At 51.4% G+C, this 6563-nt stretch overlaps 1 long non-coding RNA gene across 1 annotated transcript; it reads right to left on the reverse strand.

Annotated features, from left to right (window-relative positions):
* Nucleotides 1–359: 359 nt before the first annotated feature.
* On the reverse strand, nt 360–5784 carry LOC133761753 (uncharacterized). Its single transcript, XR_009866220.1, has 3 exons — nt 5727–5784; nt 4228–4349; nt 360–1960 (listed from the first exon to the last, which is right to left on the reverse strand). It is a non-coding gene; the product is annotated as an uncharacterized LOC133761753 (long non-coding RNA).
* Nucleotides 5785–6563: the final 779 nt, after the last annotated feature.

Here is a 6563-nt window from a genome sequence, read left to right on the forward strand (position 1 = left end):
TTTCTCCCTCTCTCCTGCCTCTCAAATAAAAAAAATGAGTAAAAAATGGAAGAGAAAGGAGGAAATAAAGGAAAAAGGGAATCAGAGAAAGAAGTAAGGAGGAGAAGGGAGAAGGGCGGGCGGGAAAAGCAGGGTGCTGAGAAGGAGCGAAGTGGCATCTCGGAGTGTTCTCAGGTGGTGTTCCCCTACGAGTCATGCACCAGCTTACCCATGTAGATTTCAGCTTTCATGTCGAAAATCACATCGCTGTTCTGAGGTTTGTGGGCTCAGTGACAGCTCACCTAGCCATAGTCCGCTTATTCCGCAGTTCCTTCCTCTAGGAAGTGAGGCAAGTGAAGGAAAATACCTCAAAGAAATTTAAACAACTTTTTTTTATATATTCGTTTGACAGGTAGAGTAACAGACAGTGAGAGAGACAGAGACAGAGAGACCGTCCTTCCATTGGTTCCCTCCCGAAATGGCCGCAATAGCTGGAGCTGTGCAGATCTGAAGCCAGGAGCCAGGAGCTTCTTCCTGGTCTCCCATGAGGGTGCAGGGGCCCAAGCACTTAGGGTTAGGGTTAGGGTTAGAGGGTTAGGGTTAGGGTTAGAGGGTTAGGGTTAGGGTTAGGGTTAGAGGGTTAGGGTTAGGGTTAGAGGGTTAGGGTTAGTGTTAACGTTAGAGGGTTAGGGTTAGGGTTAGAGGGTTAGGGTTAGGGTTAGGGCTAGGGATTAGGGTTAGGGTAGGGTTAGGGTTAGGGTTTGGGCTAGGGTTGGGGTTGGGGGTTAGGGTTGGGGTTGGTTTAGGGTTAGGGTTAGAATTAGGGTTAGGGTTAGGGTTAGAATTAGGGTTATGTTAGGCTTAGGGTTAGGGTTAGGGTCAGGGTCAGGGTCATTATTAGGGTTAGGGCTAGGGTCAGGGTTAGGGTCAAGGTCAGGGTCAGGATCAGGGTCAGGGTTAGGGTTAGGGTTAGGCTTAGGTGTTAGGGTTAGGGTTTAGTGTTTGTGTTGGGGTTAGGGGTTAGGGTTCTGGTTAGGGTTAGTGTTCTGGTTCAGGTTAGCGTTGGATAAGTCAATTGGACAGAGTTAAGTCCCTGCCCTGGGGTCACAGGGAGGAAACTCAGGAAGCCCAGCTGCCCTGTCTGCACTCTCATGGGTGTCCTCACGGGCTCTCCTCATTTTTCTGGCAGTAAAGCCAACCTCACTGTCTGCACGTGCCTGCTGTGCTCTGCCCTGGAAATGTAACCTGTGTCCCTGGAGCCACCCTTAAACAGCATGGCTCAACACAAAAGCTTATAGCGTGGGCTTTGCAGGCGGCCTGACCTGACTCCAGTTCCAACTCAGTCACTAATCTGTGACCATGAGCAAGATGTTTATCTCTCTTGGCAGTTTTAGTTTTAACTTATTGTTTTGCATTTTTGAGATAATATATTTTCAATTTATATTATAATCAAAGACTTAGTGCTCCACCAAAGAAAATCAACTAATAAAAAGTACAAAAATCATAGTTCAGCTGGACAATAGGCTAGCCCCATAAACAATAATCAAATGGAAATATTTTCAACTTCTTTCATTTACGGTAAATTTTAAAACAGTCGTTTGGCAGTTTTGTTGACTAAGATTTATGTTTCTTTTGCTAAGTGATTGGTTTTCACTTCTGCCATTTATTAAACAATCATTTAATGAATTTAATCTTGCTTCACCCATGTTCATGTCCTACAGAGGTGGAGAGAGAGAGAGGCCTTCCATCCACTGGTTCACTCCCCAGATGACTGCAACAGCCGGAGCTGGGCTGATCTAAAGCCAGGAGCCAGGAGCCAGGAGCTTCTTAAAGGTCTCCCATGTGGGTGCAGGGGCCCAAGGACTTGGGCCATCTTCTACTGCGTTCCCAGGGTATAGCAGAGAGTTGGATGGGAACTGGAGCAGTCAGGATTCGAACTGGTGGCCATAATGGATGCCGGCACTGCACGCAGCAGCTTTACCTGTGGTAAAGACATGTAAAATTTCACATTTTAATACTGATGTTGTACACTGTTTTACTTAATATTTTGGGGAGTAACTGCCTCTGACTTCAATTCAAGAGGATACTTTTTTGTTGCTAGTATAACCTGTTTTTGTAATGGCATTAGCAAATAAAGAGATGTTTATTATTCAAACAAAAAAGTGTGTTATCCTTGCTGATTGTTAGCTATGAATATGACAATTATTAATTGATTTACCCACAGTCTCCTGTGGAGGCTCTGGGATATGGGGTAACCAAGGCAGATAAGAATCCCTACTTTTTGTGGTAGGGGTTTGGGAAAATCGCTTTTTCTTTCTGGGAGTCATATTCCTCATCGGTATGATAAGGCAATGGACCTGTCTGGGGGCCTTTTCTGCTCAGTTTTCTCTGAGTCCCTGGGTGACCGAGATGAGTGTTCAGTGTGCACTGGGGACTGTGGCTAAGAACTTGTACAGGTGGAAAAACCAAGGGACAGCCTAGCATGGCTTGTAAGTTCATCTTTTCCAGAATCATCACGATGATATCCAGTCTTGATGATAAGTTAAATTGCACTGCACACATCACTACTCTTTTATTGTTTTTTTTTTTAAAAATTAGCTATTTGAACGTCAGCATGAGAGAGAGAGAATTTTCCATTTACTGGTTCACTCCCCAGATGGCCCCAATGGCCAGCACTGGGCCAGGTCAAAGCCAGGAGCTTCATCTAGGTCTCCCATGTGGGTGAAGGGGTCCAAGTATTTGGGCACAGACAGAATTGAGCTTTCTACTCTAACTTCACTCTGCAGACAAACACTCATCCTCTATCCCTTTCTCCAGCCAGCAGCTTCTTTTTCTGAATCTTCATGTCTTGTGTTCTGTGTGGTGAGAAAAGGAAAAATGCTTCCTTGGGTACTGAGAGAAGGAAGAAGAATACCCATGGAAAATGCACGCATAGGTACTCTGAGCAATAACCCTGGACCCAAACATGGTCCCTTCATGCATCACAGAGAGGGAGGGAGGGAGGGAGGGAGGGGCAGCAGTCTTCCATTTGCTGATTCACTCCCCAGATGGTTCTAATGGCTAGGGCTAAGCGGATCCAAAGCTAGGAGTCAGGAGTTTCTTCCGGGTCTCCCATATGCATGCAGGGGCTCAAGGACTTGGGCCATCTTCCACTGCTTTCCCAGGCCATAACAGAGAGCTAGATTGGAAATGGAGCAGCCAGGACTCGAATTGTTGCCCACACTGGGATGCTGGCACTGCAGGAAGTGGCTTTATGTGCTATGCCGCAGCGTCAGCCCTCACATCAACTTTTATTCTGTTCATAGAAATGTTATAATTTTTATACATTGTTCCACATCCTTTTTTTCCTGTACTTAAAAGGTTTGTATGGGAATAGATGATCTTAGAATGCTTCTCCTTGGTGTGTAACTTGGGAGAAAGCTTAAGCACCCAAAGAAGAGAGAAAGAAACCTCTTTAACTTGCAATGGATGCCTGGGCACCTGAAGTGGGTGGAGATGTTGATGTCACTGCCCCCTTGGGTGTGTGCTCCCCAGGGGCAACTGTGTAGCATGGAGGGGAGAGGTGGGTGGAGGGCGGGGTGTCGCTTGGGGAAAATGAGAGGCCTTGGATGTCATCAGTGGTGATGTTGATCAGGCAGCACAGGGCTACTGGTTAGGCAGCCACTTAATGGCCAATGATCCCAGAGCTGTAGAAGTAGGCCAGAGATGCTGTTAGAACTTGGCTAGGCAGAGCTGTGTGGAGTGATTGGGGGCTATGAACAAGACAGCTGATACGGGGGAAGGGGTATGTGTGTGTCCTCTGGGAGAGTCAGAATCCTCCAATGTGCTGCCTGCAGAGCAGAGGCCTTACCTGTGAGGACACATAGTGTGCAGTCTGAGCCAGCAAAACTTGTAGTAGTGGAGGAGCTGAGTTTTCTCTTGTCTGGCATTTCTTATTTAAATGATAGGCTCCCCGCACCCACTGAACCTTTTATTTAAGGTATACAAACCTAATGAATTTCATATATACAAATTTAGGAACACAGTGATTCTTCCCATCCTATCCTCCCTCCCACCCGCACTCCTACCCTTCTTCCTCCTCTAATTGTGATTTCACTTTTTATGGCCTGCAGTTCCCTGAGAATTCTGTAACCATGTCCATCACTGGTGTCCGCTCCTCACACTCATCCAGCCTTCTCCACTATGTGGAAGAGGGCAAAACACCTCCAAGTCTTCACCCGCCTGGGCCAGATGTTTCAGATGTCTCACCTGGCCACGTCTCCCTCCTGCTTCCGTTCTGACCCTCTGTCATGGGCACAGCAATCACACCAACTTGCAGACAATACCCAGTGCTGGGTCTGTAGCTTAGCCAATAACGCACTTGATTGTTCCTGCCAATACAGAGAGAAAGACCTTCAGAATGGAACCTTCTCTTCCAGGGGTCTCTGAGTACCCAGTGAGGGTCCTGGATGAAGCCTAAGGCCAAGGGCATGGCTTCCCTGGCTCTCCAGGGAACACAGGTCAGCTTAGCACTGGTTGTTATTCATGAAAATCTCCCAAAAAGTTCAGAGGAGGTCGAGATGTCCATGTGGTCTGCTTCCTTAGGACAGCAGCCATGACCAAGGCTGAGGGTTCATAAAGGGGTGGCTCCCAAAGGGTAGGCTTTCACCATGGATCTCACAGGGATGTCTACTCAGCTCCTGGGGCAGGGCTGGTGGGGCTTCTGCACCCCCCCCCCCCCCACATAGGGTCAAGAAGAAAATGTCCTTAGAACAAGCAAGGTACTTTTTAAAGTCTTCCTAGTTACAGCTTTCACACGGGCTGTGGCTGTTTTCTGCATTCCTTGAAAGCCCCTTTCAGAATCCTGATGGGCATTCTCCAACTTTGAATTTTTTTTCCAAAGATTTATTTATTTATTTGAATTTCTGAGTTACAGAAAGAGAGAGAGGAAAAAAATTTTTGAACTCACTGGTTCACTCCCCAATTGGCTGCAACAGCCAAGGCTGGGCCAGGCCAAAACCAGGAGCCAGGAGCTTTATCCCCGTCTCCCACATGGGTGGCAGGACCCAAGCACTTGAGCCATCATCTGCTGCTCTTCCCAGGCCATTAGCAGGGAGCTACATCAGAAGTGCAGCAGCTGGGACAGGAACCAGCGCCCAAACAGGATGCTGGTGTCACAGGCAGCAGCTTTATCCCCTATAACAACAGCCCCCAACTTTGAATTCTTAAAGTAGGGGTGCTGCACCAACAAGAATTAGCTGTCCTCCCTGAAAGAACTAAAATAACAGCAACAGACAAAACAAAGAGTATTTTCAAGATCCTCGACAGCTAGAAAAAAGACCAGTGACAGGAGCGCAGCGGTGAGCCCTGTCATTGCGCCAACTCAGTGCGGTTAGAGTTTCCAAGAGAAACAGAGGAGAGGAGGGGAAGATGGGCCCAGCGGGCCCTGTGGTAGGAGGACACGGAGCTGAGGCCAAGAAACCAAAGTATCATTGAGTCTGTACGGGGCCCCGGGGGGCCACAGAAGGCGCCTTCTGAGCGCACAGACAGTGTGACCCAGGCGTGCACACGGGACACCACCTCGTGCAGGGAAGTTTTTCAAAAGCAGAGGCGACTGCCTGTCACTCACTCAGGGCCAGAACAGTGACTGCTTCCGAAAGACGGACTTTTTCCAAAAACAAACAAGCACGCAAACACACAAACCCCTCCGTGCTCCATTCAGCCAGCACCGCGCCCCTCCCCAGGCCCAGAGCCCCCAGAGCCCTCACCCCAGGCCTCACAGCGACCCGCGGCCTCCGGAGCCGCCGCGCTCCCACAGGCCACGCCCACCGCCGCGCGGCCCGGCCTTTCCCGCCCTCCGCGAGCCCCGCCCACCCACCCGGGGCCCCCGCCCCTCACACAGCCCAGGCCCCTGAGCCCCAGGGCGCCATCACGGCCCCCAGCCCGGCCTGCAGGCCGCCGAGGGCCTGGGGGCTGCCGACCCCTGGGTACCCGGATGCGGGCCCCGCTTCGGAACACAGCGCTGTGGACACTGGAGGACCCCGGCCAGGGCTCCGGAGCGGGGACAGCGGTGCGGGGCCCCTTGAGGGCCGCCTTCCGGAACCGGAGTCCGAGGAGGAGACAGGGAAACGCGGACGCGGGGCGGACCCGCGCCGAGGGACAGGGTTCCCAGGAGGACGGCGCCGGCCCCAGGCTCAGGACGCCGCTCCTGGGAGGAGGACGGGGGAGCCGCGCCCGCAGCTCCCGGGAGGGCGGGCAGGGCCGGGCCCCGGAGGAGGCCGCGGGGTGCGGGCCCGGGCGGCAGGGGGCGCTGTGCGGACCACAGCCTCCTGTTGGTGTTAACTCCGCGTGCTTCGTTCTCACTATTGTGTTCATTCATTGGAGAGAGAATTACAGGGGGGAGAGACAGAGAGAAAGGGCTTCCATGCTCTCGTTCGCTCTCCAGATGGCCACCGCAAGGGGTCTCCCAGGCAGGAGCAGGCCCCAAGCCCTCGGGCCATCTTCCACGGCTTCCCCAGCCCATTAGGAAGAGCCAGAGCGGAAGAGGGGCAGCTGGACAGGAACCAGCGCCCATGGGGGAAGCCGGCCCTGCCGGCGGAGGCTTA

This window comes from Lepus europaeus, chromosome 1, assembly GCF_033115175.1.
Source record: "Lepus europaeus isolate LE1 chromosome 1, mLepTim1.pri, whole genome shotgun sequence".
Lineage (NCBI taxonomy): Eukaryota > Metazoa > Chordata > Mammalia > Lagomorpha > Leporidae > Lepus > Lepus europaeus.